The sequence below is a fragment of the Schistocerca americana genome, chromosome 2, assembly GCF_021461395.2.
Source record: "Schistocerca americana isolate TAMUIC-IGC-003095 chromosome 2, iqSchAmer2.1, whole genome shotgun sequence".
Classification (NCBI taxonomy): domain Eukaryota; kingdom Metazoa; phylum Arthropoda; class Insecta; order Orthoptera; family Acrididae; genus Schistocerca; species Schistocerca americana.
In genome coordinates, this window is record NC_060120.1 from 439049241 (window position 1) to 439067103 (window position 17863).

At 44.1% G+C, this 17863-nt stretch overlaps 1 protein-coding gene across 1 annotated transcript in view; it reads right to left on the bottom strand.

The window, feature by feature from the left end:
• LOC124594856 (ATP-binding cassette sub-family C member 4-like) overlaps positions 1 to 3518 on the bottom strand; it is a 289353-nt gene extending 285835 nt beyond the window's left edge. The window contains exon 1 of the mRNA XM_047133319.1: positions 3411 to 3518. The gene's annotated coding sequence lies outside the window, so the exon portion shown is untranslated. The remainder of the gene's footprint in view (positions 1 to 3410) is intronic.
• Positions 3519 to 17863: the final 14345 nt, after the last annotated feature.

A 17863-nucleotide genomic window follows, 5' to 3' on the forward strand; every position in this document is an offset into this window, starting at 1 on the left:
GTGACACGTATAATACATAATATATGATATCAAGATAAATTTAAGCTCGACTGAGGAATTGGTAACAAAAATGCTTGCCTTACCTTAGGTGGAGAATAATCTACAGACACAGAAGTAATTTCAGGCGTACCCCAGAGAGGTTTGATTGAAGTCATGCGGTTCAAGTTATATACTACTGACCTGGTACACAAACAAATAGTAGCCTCAAAAGTTTTGCAAATGATGCAGTCACGTCTGATAACGTACTGTCCGCAAGAAGGTACGCAAGTATTCAGTCAGATGTTGATAAGACTTCAAAGTGGTGTAAAAATTGACAGTTTGCTTTAAATGTTCTTAAAAGTAAAATTATGCACTTCGTAAATGAAATACCGTGAATGCGATATCACTGAGACACAATTGGAATCAGACAAGTGATACAAATAGCTGGACGTCATAATTTGTAGGCCAAGAAGCGGAACGGTCACATTGGCTCAGTCGTAGGTAAAGAAGATGGTAGACTTCACTTCATGGGAAGGGGGGGGGGGGGGGGGTACTGAGAAAAGCAAATAATCTACAACGACAATTGCTTATGAAACACTTGTGATCCATCCTACTATATTGTTCAAGGGTGTGGGACCCGTACTAAATAGGACTATCTGAGGGTATTCAACGTATCCAAAGAAGGACAGCGCAAGTTGTCACAGGTTCAACTGGCGTATGGGAGAGCGTCATGGATATGCTGGAGCTGGCAGATGCCTACATACAGACCTGAGCTGTCCCTCCCCCAAACCTACTTACAAAGTCTCCAGAACCAAGGCTAAGTGAGGAATCTTGGAATATGCTACAATCGCTTACGTAAAACTGCCGTAGGGATCTCGAAGATAAGATTAGACTCAATACAGCTCTCATCGAGGCTTTATACATAAATGTTACAGTTAACGTTTACTAGTTTCGGCTTCCTGCCATCATCTGATCTGTTTCAAAGAGGAAAACAACATTAGGAATACATAAAAACATGGCTAATAATTATACATATTAGCCATACATACATACATGTTAGCCATACATACAGTTAAAAGTATTTTAACATAAGTGTCATCTATACACGTAGGTACATATCAAGTGATGCTGATGGCTCGGGGGACGGCGTCCTATACTTATACATGATTGTCCAAAAAGATGTTGCCACTCATACGGTAGGACACAATTTAAATTTTCTTTTGATGCAGACTAGGGAGGCTACCCGACATAATCTGGAGGAGAGAAGAGAGACAGGAGCACGGATCGAAGGGTCTGGGTTACCTACAATACAGAGAAAATTATTTCAGCAATGGTTTCATAAGCATCTTCCAAGGCGTTTAATTATCCGTCGACAGCATGAGAAATTTATTCGCACCGGATCCGGGACCAATGATTGTATAGGAAAGAGAGGACGTGCAAGAAATATTTGAACGGAAGATAACATCATAAATGCTCAAGGCAAAATTATTAGGAGTCCAAGACAGTCAAGTAAGAGATTAGCAGTGGAAAACGGAATCGCTTAGACAAATGTCTTACGAATTGTCCTCGTCGATCTGGGAATGAAACCACACCACATTCAAGCCTTACAGGCTCTATCTGACGCTGGTAATACCGCTCGTTTACGAGATGCAGAGGTGTTGCTAGAAATGATGGATATAAACCCTAATGTTCTGTTCTTTATGTCAAACGAAACGGCAACATGAATAACCACAGTTCAGTCATATGGAGTACAGACAGTCCCCATGACTAAGAGAGCAAACACGATCCTCTCCGAAACTTAACTATGGTGTGATATTTCAAAGTTTGCAGTACTTGGTCCCTATTTTTAAATGATCAGCCAGTCACGAGAGATTTTTACCTAGACATGTTGCAGAATTTTGTTGTTGATATTCTTCTCCTCGGTATCTTAAGATCAGGCTGCTTCCAGCAATTGGTGCACCATCATGTTATTCTTGAAAAGTTCGAGACTACCTGGATGAAACATTTGGTAGACACTGGATTTCAACAGGTGGACCTTTGGCGCGGCCATCATGGTCACCCATTTCGACTCCTCGCGATTTTTGGCTGCGGGGAATGGTGAAAGAACGCATGTATGCTACAAGACCTACTGACGTTAATGACCTTGCAGAGTGCATAACACAGCTTGTCCGCTCTATACGTACGGAAAAATGTGAACGAGCTATGGCCTGTATGGTCAAAAGGCATTCCACATGCACTGAGAACCAAGGAGTACAGGTCGAAGAAGTAAAATAAAATAAAACTCAATCACCTATAAATAACAGCATGTTTTTGGACAACGCCGTATAATCATAACTGTAGCCGGTTCAGGGCGATATAAGGCTGATCACTTATGTCCATCATTGCCCTCTACTGGTTACAGTTATGTTTGTGTAAGTATACGATGGCGCAGGCCATCACCAGCCCTTGTTATGTACCTATGTGCACAGATTACTTGCGATGATACTTGTGTCAGACTGCTTTTAATGGTATGTATGGCTAGTAAGAAGGATTATTAGCCATGTTTTTTATATATTTCTAAATTTTTTTGTATATTAAGCCCTCAGTCAATTGAACTTACTTTTGTCACAATAGAGGTTTTTTCTCCTGTTTGTAAGTGCCAAATGTGATCGAGGATTAATTTACAGACTTTATGACTTCAATTGACCGCTTCGAGACGGTTAAACAATCGTTCCTTCCACGCTCCATAAGCAAATAGATTGAAGAGAAGCGCTAATAACTAGTACAATGGGAAGTATCCTTTTCCATAGCCCGCTCGGTTGGCCGTGCGGTCTAACGCACGACTTTCGGGGCGAGAAGGAGCGCCTGGTCCCCGGCACGAATCCGCCCGGTGGATTTGTATCGAGCTCCTGTGAACCGGCTACTCCGTGGACGGTTTTTAGGGGGTTTTCCATCTGCCTCGGCGAATGCGGGCTGGTTCCCCTTATTTCCCCTCAGTTACACTATGTAGGCGATTGCTGAGTAAACAAGTTCTCCACGTACGCGTACACCACCATTACTCTACCACGCAAACATAGGGGTTTGGTGTGAGACGTTCCCTGGGGGGTCCACCGGGGGCTGAACCGCACAATAACCCTGGGTTCGGTGTGAGGCGGTGGAGGGGTGAAGTGGATTGCGGTAGTCGTCGTGGGGTTGTGGACCACTGCGGCTGCGGCGGGGACGGAGCCTTTCCGTCGTCTCCAGTTCCCCGGTTAACATACAATACAATACAATACAATCCTTTTCCATGCACTTCAAAGTGGTTTTCAGATTTTAGTTATAGATGTAGCGTACAGAGGGGTGGACACCCATTGCAACAGTGAGACGCATAATGAACTCTAAAACACTAATGCATGTTGTGGTAGGATGGAATAACATATAGAAAATGACTGGCGACCAGAAAGCAAACGAACCGTGGGTGCTCCTGTTGGTTCTCGGCCCCGTCCCAGTGCGAGTGCAACACGAGCTGTCCTGCTGACCACTCCGGGTATCAGGGGACGACTGCAGGCGGACAGTTCCTTCTCCACTGTGGCGCACGTGGCTTGCCGGTGGTCGCGGGACGCTCCTCGTTATCGCCGTGTTCAAGGTCTGTCGCCACGAGTGACCACCGACAACTGGCGACGCCGATATGCACGTCCTTCGAAACTTTGCAGCGACAGGCGTTTTTTTGAGGCAGAGAGACCCAAATGGTTAGTTTTAAAGACTGTGCTAGCCGTCTGCGCCTGAGAAGCGTTTTATTTCTTCTAAGTGATTGTCGCAACGCAACTTCAGTCACGGACAAGTGATAGCAAGTGATACATTATTTAAATACTTAAACATCGTTACCAGCAATATGGCAATAGTTGTAGTTCTAGTTCACATGGATGTGTGAGTTCGACTTGAAATTCTGCCCTAAAAATTAAACACTCAAATATGTCTCCCAGTTGCAGCCGTTGGAGTATCTACAAACGATCATACTGGGTGGTTACAATTAAGGTGCAACTACTAACGGAGATCCAGCGCGGGCTTCAATTATAGTATGGCAGTGAAACTTGGTTGATATGCTACAGCGTAAATGAGGAACGCATTTACGTTGAAAAAAAATAGTTCCAATTTTTACCGCCAGGTTCAAAGCTAGCGCTCAGCAGCATCTCGTCGACGTCTCCGGTACTCCTATTGAACGAACTGTGTAAGTCTGGATTGACTAATGGTCTAACAACAAATAGCTCTAAGCACTATCGGACTTAACATCTGAGGTTATCAGTCCCCTAGACTTAGAACTACTTAAACCTCGTTTGACGTTTGACGATTTCTGCCTACGTCCCATTCCCAGTCAATTACAAATGGAAACATTTCTATATGTCTTTCTTGCATTCACAGCGCCAGGTTTGCAACTGGTGGCCGAAACTGCAACAAACTATTTCCACAGTAAATCGGTTCCGCATTAACGCATCAGAATATCTACTAAGATTCGCTTCCATACGATAGTTACAGCCCGCACTGGACGTCTCTGTGTAGGTGCACTTCAATTATAACCACCCAGAGCAAACCATGCGATGTTTATGATATCACCATGCTGTTGTGTCCAAAGAATTTCTACCTTCCGAATGTTCTAAGTAGGACAAACGAGGTCAGATCTCAAGGTGAATTTGAAATTAAATGATATTAAATGAATAGCCGGCCGGGGAGGCCGAGCTGTTCTAATCGCTACAGTCTGGAACCGCGCGACCGCTACGGTCCCAGGTTCGAATCCTGCCTCGGGCATGGATGTGTGTGATGTCCTTAGGTTAGTTAGGTTTAAGTCGTTCTAGGGGACTGATGACCTCAAAAGTTAAGTCCCATAGTGCTCAGAGCCATTTGAACCATTTTTATTAAATGAATAGTAAACGTTAAGAAACTTTTGATTTGCCTCTGTTTTTTTCTTTGGTTAATCTATGTCATAACGGGTAGAAACGGATGTTCTCCACTTTCCCCTGCTTTGTGCCTCTTTCTTAATCCGCTGCTAACGTGATCTACATGTTATGTCTTACCGCATTCCAAGCCTTCTTCCCCTCTCTCTCTTTCCTCCACAACCACCCTCGGGTAGATGCCCATTGCAGGAATTTCTTAGCAGTATACATGCCAGCCAAGATGTTGCCTTCATTTTTACTATTTCCGCTAGTATTCCTTCCTTCCATCTTCCTTCTCATTCTATCAGTCCATTTAACTTTAGGCGTATTTTTCTGCAACCATTTCTTTAAACTACGCAAGTACTTGTCTTTTTTTCTTTTTTGTGAATACTGCTGTATAATACTATAATCCACATTAAACATCTTGCAAATTTCTATCTTAGTCCTATTGGGACACTTTGTGCCATCATCAATCTTTCCACCTCTTCAAAAACAGTTTTGTCGATTCTTATTTTACTACTTATTTCTTCACAAAGTTTGAATTTCTCCCCACCACATTTTCTAAGTACCTAAGAGATTTATCTTCATGCAACTGGTTTCCTTGATAATCATACTTCGATCGAACTTTCATTTTTACAATTCTCGTAACTTTCGTATTTTCTACATTTGTCTTTATCCGATTCTGTTCTTCCACTTCTGCAACTAGAAATGTAGTTCTTTCTCTGATTCTGCGAGCGCTGCTTGTAATCTCTGTATTTAATCGTCTTTATCCTTTGATTTCCTACTGTTATGCCTCTTGTTTTTATGTTTTTTCTGTTAATTATCCAGCATAAATATTGAGCCTTAGAGAAAAACAACACGTCTGTGCACCACTTCTTCCAATACCTGTCTTGTCTGATTTACTGCCACCCTTTTATAATGTGCACTTTTCCTTTGGTCCTTGCTTTCTACATTGGCGCCTCCCAAGGTTTTTAGGAATATATTTGAGTCAGCTCAGTCAAAAGCCTTTCTAAAAATCAACAAAATAAGTGTACCCATCCTCATTACCCTGAAGCATTTTTTACACATGACCCTCTGACATTAAGTGTCAGCTCGTGTTCCTTCTTGCATCGAGCTTGAGCTGCGTCTCTATCGACCTCATCGTCGATGACACGTTAATCGCTAATTTTGCTTCCTTATTAACATAGTTTTCGAGGGGTATTTTGCGAAATATTTGCGGCCACTTAAAACTTACCAAATACACGGCTTTCTGGGACAAAAGCATGCCCTGAATGCCAGTAATCAAGATCATTTTTATTTCAAGAACCTGTACCAATATGTAATGATCTAAAGAAAGTTTATGTGCAGAAAAATATAATTATATTAGCTGAGTACCCAAGGTATGTATTTATTACAATCTTCTTAGTCCATCTCCCCCTTCCCACTCTCTGTAGTCATCTCTTCTTCCCTTGTTTTTCGAATCTTCCCTCGGGCATGGGTATGTGTGTTGTACTTAGCACAAGTTAGTGTAAGTGGTGTGTAAGTCTAGGGACCGATGACCTCAGCAGTTTGGTCCCTTAGGAGTTCACCCCCCTCCCCCTTGTTTTCCTGTCCATCTGCTCCTCCTCCCTCTCTTTCCATCTTCTACTCACTTTTCTTTCTATTCATCTGCTCCTCCCCCTCTGCCCATCTGCTCCTTCCCCTCTGTCCCTTTCCTCCTATCCCGTTTAAATCAGTCTTTTCTTCCCCCATATCTGCTCCTCGTCTCTTCTAAGTCCTACTCCCCCTCTTTGTCTGTCTTCTTCTCCCCCTCTCTCTGTCCATCCCCTCGCCCTCTTCTCCCTGCCCATTTCCTCTTTTCTTTCTCTGACCCTCTCCTTCTTCCCTGTCCTGCTCTCGTCCTCTCTTTGTCCAATTCTTCCTCCACCTGTCTCTGTCCATCTCCTCGTCTTTCCTTTCTCTGTTCATCTCCTCCTTCCTCTTCAGTCATTCTGCACCTTTCCCCTCTGTCCATCTCCTCCCCTCTATCTCCCCCACACCCCCTGTAGGTCTACCTCCTCCTTTCCCTTCTGTCCGTCTGTCTCCTCCTCCTCCTCTCTCTGTCCATGAAATCCTCCCTCCTTTTCTCTGTCAACTGTCTCCTCGCTCCTCTCTCTGTCCATTCCTCCTCTTTCCTATCTCTGTTCATCTCCTCATCTCCCCTCTCTCCATCTCATCTCCCCTTTCTCTGTTGATTTCCTCCTCCCCCTCTGTCCATCTCCTCCTCCTCTCTCTCTCTCTCTCTCTCTCTCTCTCTCTCTCTCTCTCTCTCTGTCTATCTCTTCCTCCTCCCTCTCTCCATCCATCTCCTCCTCTTTTATTTCTGTGTCCATTTCCTCCTCTCCCTTCTGTCAGTCCATTTCCTTCCCTCTCTGATTATTTCCCCCTCCCTCTGTCCATCTCCTCCTGCTCTTCTTTACCTGTCTGTCTCCTCCTTCCCTCTTCTCTCTCCCCTTTATCAACCTCACCCCAATAGGAGGTCACTTCTTCTTATCCCCACAGTATTTCTTTCCAAATAATAAGTAGTATGTATATCAGACATGGCTGAAATCGATCCAAGCGTTTACGAGGAGCTTCTTGCCCTTGTCTTTGCCCGCATACCCACATGTCACACATGTTTCGCGTAAATTTCACGTAGTTCACCCATATTTGCACACATAGTTCGTCTGCATCTATAGTGAACTTCGCTCTGCAGTTTCGTTTTTACGCAGGTCAATGTTTATGACGTGTATCTCCTATGTGTCACACAGTGACATAATTTTGTAAGTACATTCGGCGGATTATGAGGATACCGAATGCAAATTCTACATCTACATCTACATTTATACTCCGCAAGCCACCCAACGGTGTGTGGCGGAGGGCACTTTACGTGCCACTGCCATTACCTCCCTTTCCTGTTCCAGTCGCGTATGGTTCGCGGGAAGAACGACTGTCTGAAAGCCTCCGTGCGCGCTCTAATCTTTCTAATTTTACATTCGTGATCTCCTCGGGAGGTATAAGTAGGGGGAAGCAATATATTCGATACCTCATCCAGAAACGCACCCTCTCGAAACCTGGCGAGCAAGCTGCACCGCAATGCAGAGCGCCTCTCTTGCAGAGTCTGCCACTTGAGTTTGTTAAACATCTCCGTAACGCTATCACGGTTACCAAATAACCCTGTGACGAAACGCGCCGCTCTTCTTTGGATCTTCTCTATCTCCTCCGTCAACCCGATCTGGTACGGATCTCACACTGATGAGCAGTACTCAAGTATAGGTCGAATGAGTGTTTTGTAAGCCACCTCCTTTGTTGGTGGACTACATTTTCTAAGCACTCTCCCAATGAATCTCAATCTGGTACCCGCCTTACCAACAATTAATTTTATATGATCATTCCACTTCAAATCGTTCCGCACGCATACTCCCAGATATTTTACAGAAGTAACTGCTACCAGTGTTTGTTCCGCTATCATATAATCATACAATAAAGGATCCTTCTTTCTATGTATTCGCAATACATTACATTTGTCTATGTTAAGGGTCAGTTGCCACTCCCTGCACCAAGTGCCTATCCGCTGCAGATCTTCCTGCATTTCCCTACAATTTTCTAATGCTGCAACTTCTCTGTATACTACAGCATCATCCGCGAAAAGCCGCATGGGCCTTCCGAGACTATCTACTAAGTCATTTACATATATTGTGAAAAGCAATGGTCCCATAACACTCCCCTGTGGCACGCCAGAGGTTACTTTAACGTCTGTAGACGTCTCTCCATTGATAACAACATGCTGTGTTCTGTTTGCTAAAAACTCTTCAATCCAGCCACACAGCTGGTCTTATATTCCGTAGGCTCTTACTTTGTTTATCAGGCGACAGTGCGGACCTGTATCGAACGCCTTCTGGAAGTCAAGAAAAATAGCATCTACCTGGGAGCCTGTATCTAATATTTTCTGGGTCTCATGAACAAATAAAGCGAGTTGGGTCTCACACGATCGATGTTTCCGGAATCCATGTTGAATCCTACATAGTAAATTCTGGGTTTCCAAAAACGACATGATACTCGAGCAAAAAACATGTTCTAAAATTCTACAACAGATCGACGTCAGAGAAATGGGTCTATAGTTTTGCGCATCTGCTCGACGACCCTTCTTGAAGACTGGGACTACCTGTGCTCTTTTCCAATCATTTGGAACCTTCCGTTCCTCTAGAGACTTGCGGTACACGGCTGTTAGAAGGGGGGCAAGTTCTTTCGCGTACTCTGTGTAGAATCGAATTGGTATCCCGTCAGGTCCAGTGGACTTTCCTCTGTTGAGTGATTCCAGTTGCTTTTCTATTCCTTGGACACTTATTTCGATGCCAGCCATTTTTTCGTTTGTGCGAGGATTTAGAGAAGGAACTGCAGTGCGGTCTTCCTCTGCGAAACAGCTTTGGAAAAAGGTGTTTAGTATTTCAGCTTTACGCGTGTCATCCTCTGTTTCAATGCCATCATCATCCCGGAGAGTCTGGATATGCTGTTTCGAGCCACTTACTGATTTAACGTAAGACCAGAACTTCCTAGGATTTTCTGTCAAGTCGGTACATAGAATTTTACTTTCGAATTCACTGAACGCTTCACGCATAGCCCTCCTTACGCTAACTTTGACACCGTTTAGCTTCTGTTTGTCTGAGAGGTTTTGGCTGCGTTTAAACTTGGAGTGAAGCTCTCTTTGCTTTCGCAGTAGTTTCCTAACTTTGTTGTTGTACCACGGTGGGTTTTTTCCGTCCCTCGCAGTTTTACTCAGCACGTACCTGTCTAAAACGCATTTTACGATTGCCTTGAACTTTTTCCATAAACACTCAACATTGTCAGTGTCGGAACAGAAATTTTCGTTTTGATCTGTTAGGTAGTCTGAAACCTGCCTTCTATTACTCTTGCTAAACAGATAAACCTTTCTCCCTTTTTTTATATTCCTACTAACTTCCATATTCAGGGATGCTGCAACGGCCTTATGATCACTGATTCCCTGTTCTGCACATACAGAGTCAAAAAGTTCGGGTCTGTTTGTTATCAGTAGGTCCAAGATGTTATCTCCACGAGTCGGTTCTCTGTTTAATTGCTCGAGGTAATTTTCGTATAGTGCACTCAGTATAATGTCACTCGATGCTCTGTCCCTACCACTCGTCCTAAACATCTGAGTGTCCCAGTCTATATCTGGTAAATTGAAATATCCACCTGAGACTATAACATGCTTAGAAAATGTATGTGAAATGTATTCCAAATTTTCTCTCAGTTGTTCTGCCACTAATGCTGCTGAGTCAGGAGGTCGGTAAAAGGAGCCAATATTAACCTAGCTCGGTTGCTGAGTGTAACCTCCACCCATAATAATTCCCAGGAACTATCCACTTCTGCTTCACTACAGGATAAACTACTACTAACAGCGACGAACACTCCACCACCGGTTGCATGCAATCTATCCTTTCTAAACACCGTCTGTACCTTTGTAAAAATTTCGGCAGAATTTATCTCTGGCTTCAGCCAGCTTTCTGTACCTATAACGATTTCAGCTTCGGTGCTTTCTATCAGCGCTTGAAGTTCCGGTACTTTACCAACGCAGCTTCGACAGTTTACAATTACAATACCGATTGCTGCTTGGTCCCCGCATGTCCTGACTTTGCCCTGCACCCGTTGAGGCTGTTGCCCTTTCTGTACTTGCCCAAGGCCATCTAACCTTAAAAACCGCCCAGCCCACGCCACACAACCCCTGCTACCCGTGTAGCCGCTTGTTGCGTGTAGTGGACTCCTGACCTATCCAGCGGAACCCAAAACCCCACCACCCTATGGCGCAAGTCGAGGAATCTGCAGCCCACACAGTCGCAGAACCGTCTCAGCCTCTGATTCAGACCCTCCACTCGGCTCTGTGCCAAAGGTCCGCAGTCAGTCCTGTCGACGATGCTGCAGATGGTGAGCTCTGCTTTCATCCCGCTAGCGAGACTGGCAGTCTTCACCAAATCAGATAGCTGCCGGAAGCCAGAGAGGATTTTCTCGGATCCATACCGACACACATCATTGGTGCCGACATGAGCGACCACCTGCAGATGGGTGCACCCTGTACCCTTCATGGAATCCGGAAGGACCCTTTCCACATTTGGAATGACTCCCCCCGGTATGCACACGGAGTGCACATTGGTTTTCTTCCCCTCACTTGCTGCCATATCCCTAAGGGGCCCCATTACGCGCCTGACGTTGGAGCTCCCAACTACCAGTAAGCCCACCCTCTGTGACCGCCCGGATCTTGCAGACTGAGGGGCAGCCTCTGGAACAGGACAAGCAGCCATGTCAGGCCGAAGATCAGTATCAGCCTGAGACAGAGCCTGAAACCGGTTCGTCGGACAAACTGGAGAAGCCTTCCGTTCAGCCCTCCAGAATGTCTTTCACCCCCTGCCACACCTTGAGACGACCTCCCACTCTACCACAGGTGAGGGATCAGCCTCAATGCGGGCAGTGTCCTGGGCAACCACAGTCGTAGTCCGATCGGGGGATGCGTGGGACGAGCTGGCCGTCCCCGACAAACCCCCAGCCGGAACCCCACAGTGATGCCCATTGGCAACAGCCTCAAGCTGTGTGACCGAAGCCAACACTGCCTGAAGCTGGGAGTGAAGGGATGCCAACTCAGCCTGCATCCGAACACAGCAGTTGCAGTCCCTATCCATGCTAAAAACTGTTGTGCAAAGAACGTCTGAACTAATCTACAGAGAGCGCAAACAAATCGACACAAAATTTAAACGGTTATTAAAATACAAGATTGCCTAGTAAATGCAGTAATGCTGCTACTTGCGCACTGCTGACACAGTGCTCGGCGGCGGAAGGAGACTACGCGATTTTACACTATTCAGGTACTAAAACGCGATGCTACAACTCTCAAATACTATAATACGCTCGAAATTTATGAATTAAACAATGCAAGTACCAAAAACACGCAAAGAAATTAAGAATTGAACTATGTAACAAATGAGTGAGCTAGGAGTATACGACTTGCTGCTGCAGCTGCTTATCCAACGGCGGCAGGGAGCACACTGACTGTGACCCACCGACACTGGCCGTTCAAAACAAAAACAGAAGACAGACGACTACGCGAATTTACACTATTCAGGTACTAAAACGCGATGCTACAACTCTCAAATACTATAATACGCCAGAAATTTATGAATTAGACAATGCAAGTACCAAAGACACGCAAAGAAATTAAGAATTAAACTATGTAACAAATGAGTGAGCTAGGAGTATACGACTTGCTGCTGGAGCTGCTTATCCAACGGCGGCAGGGAGCACACTGACTGTGACCAACCGACACTGGCCGTTCAAAACAAAAACAGAAGACAGACGACTACGCGAATTTACACTATTCAGGTACTAAAACGCGATGCTACAACTCTCAAATACTATAATACGCCAGAAATTTATGAATTAGACAATGCAAGTACCAAAGACACGCAAAGAAATTAAGAATTAAACTATGTAACAAATGAGTGAGCTAGGAGTATACGACTTGCTGCTGCAGCTGCTTATCCAACGGCGGCATGGAGCAGTGTAATTGATATCGTCTGTATGTAGACACAAAGCTAAATTAAATTATATTGGTATCATTTTTAAATACAGATCAATAACTTTATCGCCGGCCGCGGTGGTCTCGCGGTTCTAGGCGCGCAGTCCGGAGCCGTGCGACTGCTACGGTCGCAGGTTCGAATCCTGCCTCGGGCATGGATGTGTGTGATGTCCTTAGGTTAGTTAGGTTTAAGTAGTTCTAAGTTCTAGGGGACTGATGACCACAGCAGTTGAGTCCCATAGTGCTCAAAAAAAAAAAAAAAAAAAAAAAAAAAAAAAAAAAAAAAAAAAAAAAATATCTTTATCATCTGCATCGGTGAAGGCGGTGTGATGCGGATACAGCTGGTAGCAAAGAAGTAATACATTTGAACGCCATGCAAGATGCTATAGTTCTTCACGCATCTCAGTGTTTATGAGGTCATGTCGCCTGAGCTAGGTGATACAACTTTGCTGGCACAGTCATTGGAATACGAGAATACTATCTGAAAAATGCGTCCTGAATGTAGTTAGTGATAAAAGAATATATAAATAAAACGTCATGTCTGACGCAGTAGTTCTACCGCTTAAACAGAGAAAATACAGTAAGCCATAAACTTTTTTCCTTTCATTACTTTTCGGGAGTTGTCACCAAGAAAAAGTTTCGTAAAGATTTGAGATTATGTGTAAAACTTGTTGCGAGTCCCTAAGTGCTTTCATTGAATGAAGAAGTCTGGGTATGTGTGCGTCGTGAGCTACACTTCTTTTCCATCATCGGTCCCGTGGTTTAGGAGGAGATGTGGAACATATACAGGGTTATTACAAATGATTGAAGCGATTTCACAGCTCTACAATAACTTTATTATTTGAGATATTTTCACAATGCTTTGCACACACATACAAAAACTCAAAAAGTTTTTTTAGGCATTCGCAAATGTTCGATATGGGCCCCTTTAGTGATTCGGCAGACATCAAGGCGATAATCAAGTTCCTCCCACACTCGGCGCAGCATGTCCCCATCAATGAGTTTGAAAGCATCGTTGATGCGAGCTCGCAGTTCTGGCACGTTTCTTGGTAGAGGAGGTTTAAACACTGAATCTTTCACATAACCCCACAGAAAGAAATCGCATATGGTTAAGTCGGGAGAGCGTGGAGGCCATGACATGAATTGCTGATCATGATCTCCACCACGACCGATCCATCGGTTTTCCAATCTCCTGTTTAAGAAATGCCGAACATCATGATGGAAGTGCGGTGGAGCACCATCCTGTTGAAAGATGAAGTCGGCGCTGTCGGTCTCCAGTTGTGGCATGAGCCAATTTTCCAGCATGTCCAGATACACGCGTCCTGTAACGTTTTTTTCGCAGAAGAAAAAGGGGCCGTAAACTTTAAACCGTGAGATTGCACAAAACACGTTAACTTTCGGTAAATTGCGAATTTGCTGCACGACTGCGTGAGGATTCTCTACCGCCCGGATTCGCACATTGTGTCTGTTCACTTCACCATTAAGAAAAAATGTTGCTTCATCACTGAAAACAAGTATCGCACTGAACGCATCCTCTTCCATGAGCTGTTGCAACCGCGCCGAAAATTCAAAGCGTTTGACTTTGTCATCGGGAGTCAGGGCTTGTAGCAATTGTAAACGGTAAGGCTTCTGCTTTAGCCTTTTCCGTAAGATTTTCCAAACCGTCAGCTGTGGTACGTTTAGCTCCCTGCTTGCTTTATTCGTCGACTTCCGCGGGCTACGCGTGAAACTTGCCCGCACGCGTTCAACCTTTCTTCGCTCACTGCAGGCCGACCCGTTGATTTCCCCTTACAGAGGCATCCAGAAGCTTTAAACTGCGCATACCATCGCCGAATGGAGTTAGCAGTTGGTGGATCTTGGTTGAACTCCGTCCTGAAGTGTCGTTGCACTGTTATGACTGACTGATGTGAGTGCATTTCAAGCACGACATACGCTTTCTCTGCTCCTGTCGCCATTTTGTCTCACTGCGCTCTCGAGCGCTCTGGGGGCACAAACCTGAAGTGCGGCTTCAGCCGAACAAAACTTTATGAGTTTTTCTACGTATCTATAGTGTGTCGTGACCATATGTCAATGAATGGAGTTACAGTGAATTGGTGAAATCGCTTCAATCATTTGTAATAGCCCTGTATACATACAAACATACATGCATACATACGTATGTACCTCCATTTTATAGCCGGCCGCTGTGGCCGAGCTGTTCTAGGCGCTTCAATCCGGAACCACGCTGCTGCTACGGTCGCAGGCTCGAATCCTGCCTCGAGAATGGATGTGTGTGATGTCCTTAGGTTAGTTGGGTTTAAGTAGTTCTAAGTCCAGGGGGCTGATGACCTCAGATGTTAAGTCCCATAGTGTTTAGAGCCATCTGAACCATCATCATCCATTTTTATAATACAGTATGTCTTTCTTTCATCTTCCTTCTTTACCTGTTGTGCTTTAAAGATAGAAAACTTCAGCCACCTCTTCCAGTGTCTCTTGTCTGTGTTAAACATTTGGCCACCCATCATACCAACCTGTCTTGAATACCTTTGCCGTATATTTTTGTTTGTGTACGTAGTACAGCCATCAGCTACTACATCGTCTATGCCCATTGCGTTCCATTTCTTTAGGCACCCTCTTGACCGATGCAGATGATAAAGTTATTGATCTGTATTTAAAAATTATACCAATATAATTTAATTTAGCTTTGTGTCTACATACAGTCGATATCAATTACACTAAGTCGCTCAGGAATTTGTGTGCATACATAGAAACTGTCTCCAGGAAAAATTGTACTTGTAGTGGTATGCACATATTTAAGATTGTGACCATTTTTTGTCGGCAAGACCGCTTGCTTAAATAGTTATGTACAAACAGACTCAGAATGTATGTCGTAGATTTTCCATTTCACACTATTTTGTGCCAGGCAGAAAGAGAACCACTGTCCTCTGTTTTGAAAACATGTTGCATCGTTTGTTTAGCTTTTTTTGCGGCGAGGGGGACGAAATATTTATTATAGCCTGCATAGTTTCATAACGCTACACGTGACGCCTTTCATGTAGACGGCTGGCACGCTACCCAGCTTGCCCGAGAAGTTGGTGACGACAATGGGACGTGATTGCTCGTCGAGTTTCGCAGCCGCCCGTTTGCTCACTCTCACCAGGCTGTCAGGGGGTTAACTTCCTCCAGAGCGTAATGCTTTCCATGAGATCCCTGCAAAGACCAGTTTTCCTTTACGCAATTCAAAACGGTATAGACTAGATTGCTTCATTGTGTTTATACCGTTATGAGAGTCCTGAATTTCTCAAATAAATAAATAAATTGGGAATGTGCTTCTGACACATTCGATGGATTTCTCCTACTCTCTGTGTAACAATTTAAACCGTGGACACAAGTGCAGTTCATTGCTAATCATGGCACCCGAACACGACTCATGAATTGATCCGAGGCTTCAACTCACCGTTTGACCAACTTCGTTCCTATCATATTTTCGGTCTCCACTTCTTCTACTATTCTGTATAACTGTTGCTCTTGTTGGTCTGTAGTGCCGTAGTAAACGCCTTTTATACGGTCGTATATCTTCCGACTATCTGGACGTCATCTTCCGCTTGCTCGAATGCTGCAGTATTATCTCCACCTCTTCATACTCTCTAGGCCCAACAATGCATACTATGCTGCTTATCCCTTGCCTTGTCATCACTGATCGTTATTCTCTCATGTATCAGAAATTGACAAGTCCCTAACTCTAAGACCCATTTCCCATATTGTATCACCTGTTCTGACAAAGTCTATCGATACTTATTTTGTATTGCTCCTCAACGCTGGCGCCATGGTCTATTGGCAGATATGAATGATCACTAGTCATCTTCTCGATCGTATAAGGATCATCAAACAATAAGTAAAATTTTGAAATTTTCTCTCCACTACGTCCGACCGTGGATAACTTCGGACTAGCACAAATCACCAATCCTAATGAGGTGCCTTTCAGCGGTTCTGTCGTGCTTTCCTTTTTGCAGCGCTTTCTTCCTTCATTTGCGCTGAACTATGGTCTCTTAGTTCTTAAATTAATATTCGGTGCAGTTGGCAGTTTAGGTGCATCTTTAATGAGACTGACTACAAGATTACCTATTGTTAGCCAGCAGGTGGAAAAAACCAGAGATGTAATGAATTAAACTAGCTATGATTTGCAGGACATATTCCACCATCATCTAGGAAACATCCTTCAGTGAGATTTGCAGAGGCGTGGTGAACAGTCGTCCAGTAGACGTTGATCCCACACTGTTCCATCGAACTGATCAGAGTTTGACACGTGAACTGCAGACCATTGTGTGACAAAACTCCCTTCCTGGATCGGGGGACACTGTGTTCCTTGGTTTCCCTCCCTGGTGCCTCCAGGAAGTTCTGTCGCAGTTAGCAGTGCACGGACAGCATAATTTTTAGTGGCACACATCGCCAGTGGTTGGATTTCTTTTTCTCATGCCTCGTGTTCTCAAATTGTAGCGACATCACGTTCTGCCCGATATGTTGATGGTAACTGCCACCACTCTACCCAGACCCAAAGGTAAACATTGCCCGTCTAGCTACCTACGACGTCCCACCCCATCACCTGTGTGTGGAGTTAGTGAAAGTATTCAGTGATGGAAAAATCACTGTTAGCTCCATGCTATTGTAAAAACCCAAGGTGGGGCTGCATATTTGTTGAATTAGTGGAAGGATTTCTCAAGGCGAGAATATCGCTGTTCATGTGGATGCTGGCTTATTTTTTTAATGTTTCTGTGTATGTTTAATTTTAATGTAAAGGTTAATTGTTGGTTTTGTTGTAGGTATGAATTTTTCTATGTCTGATGAAAATACCACACATGAGAAGAGTGGCTTACGTTTCTTGTAATTAGTTTTTGAAATGATAACATTGTAATTGAGGCAGCCTAAAAGGGAACAGAATTCTAATTTTTATCGTAATGATCCTTCTTTTTGCACATACTCTGTTCAGTGGATATACACCTGTATTGTTGAGACTTGTGCCTTGCCTCAACTGGAGTTTTGGTTCCCAGAAAGACGGTACTCCCCCCCCCCCCCCCTTGAACTCCTTGATGGCGTCAGTTATAAACCAGAGATTCTTTTCTGGCACCTTCCATGCACATGGAGAGGCCGTGACATTACGTCCAGTAAATACAAAAAGAGAGTACACATTTAATAAGTTAATTCAAAATCCAGCTGCCGATTCAGACAGAATGGAAAATTACGATTCCGATGACCACACTTACTGACCTATTAAGTGCATATTAAGTGAGTTGAAATACTTTATACATTATTTTCCCCTGATAAATTAATTTTGCTACAGAAAATAGACCCAACGATATGTCGTGAAAATATATGACCATCGAATTATGAGGAATTAATAAACAATTCTCTGAAAATGAACAGCTCTGTACAAAAATCTATT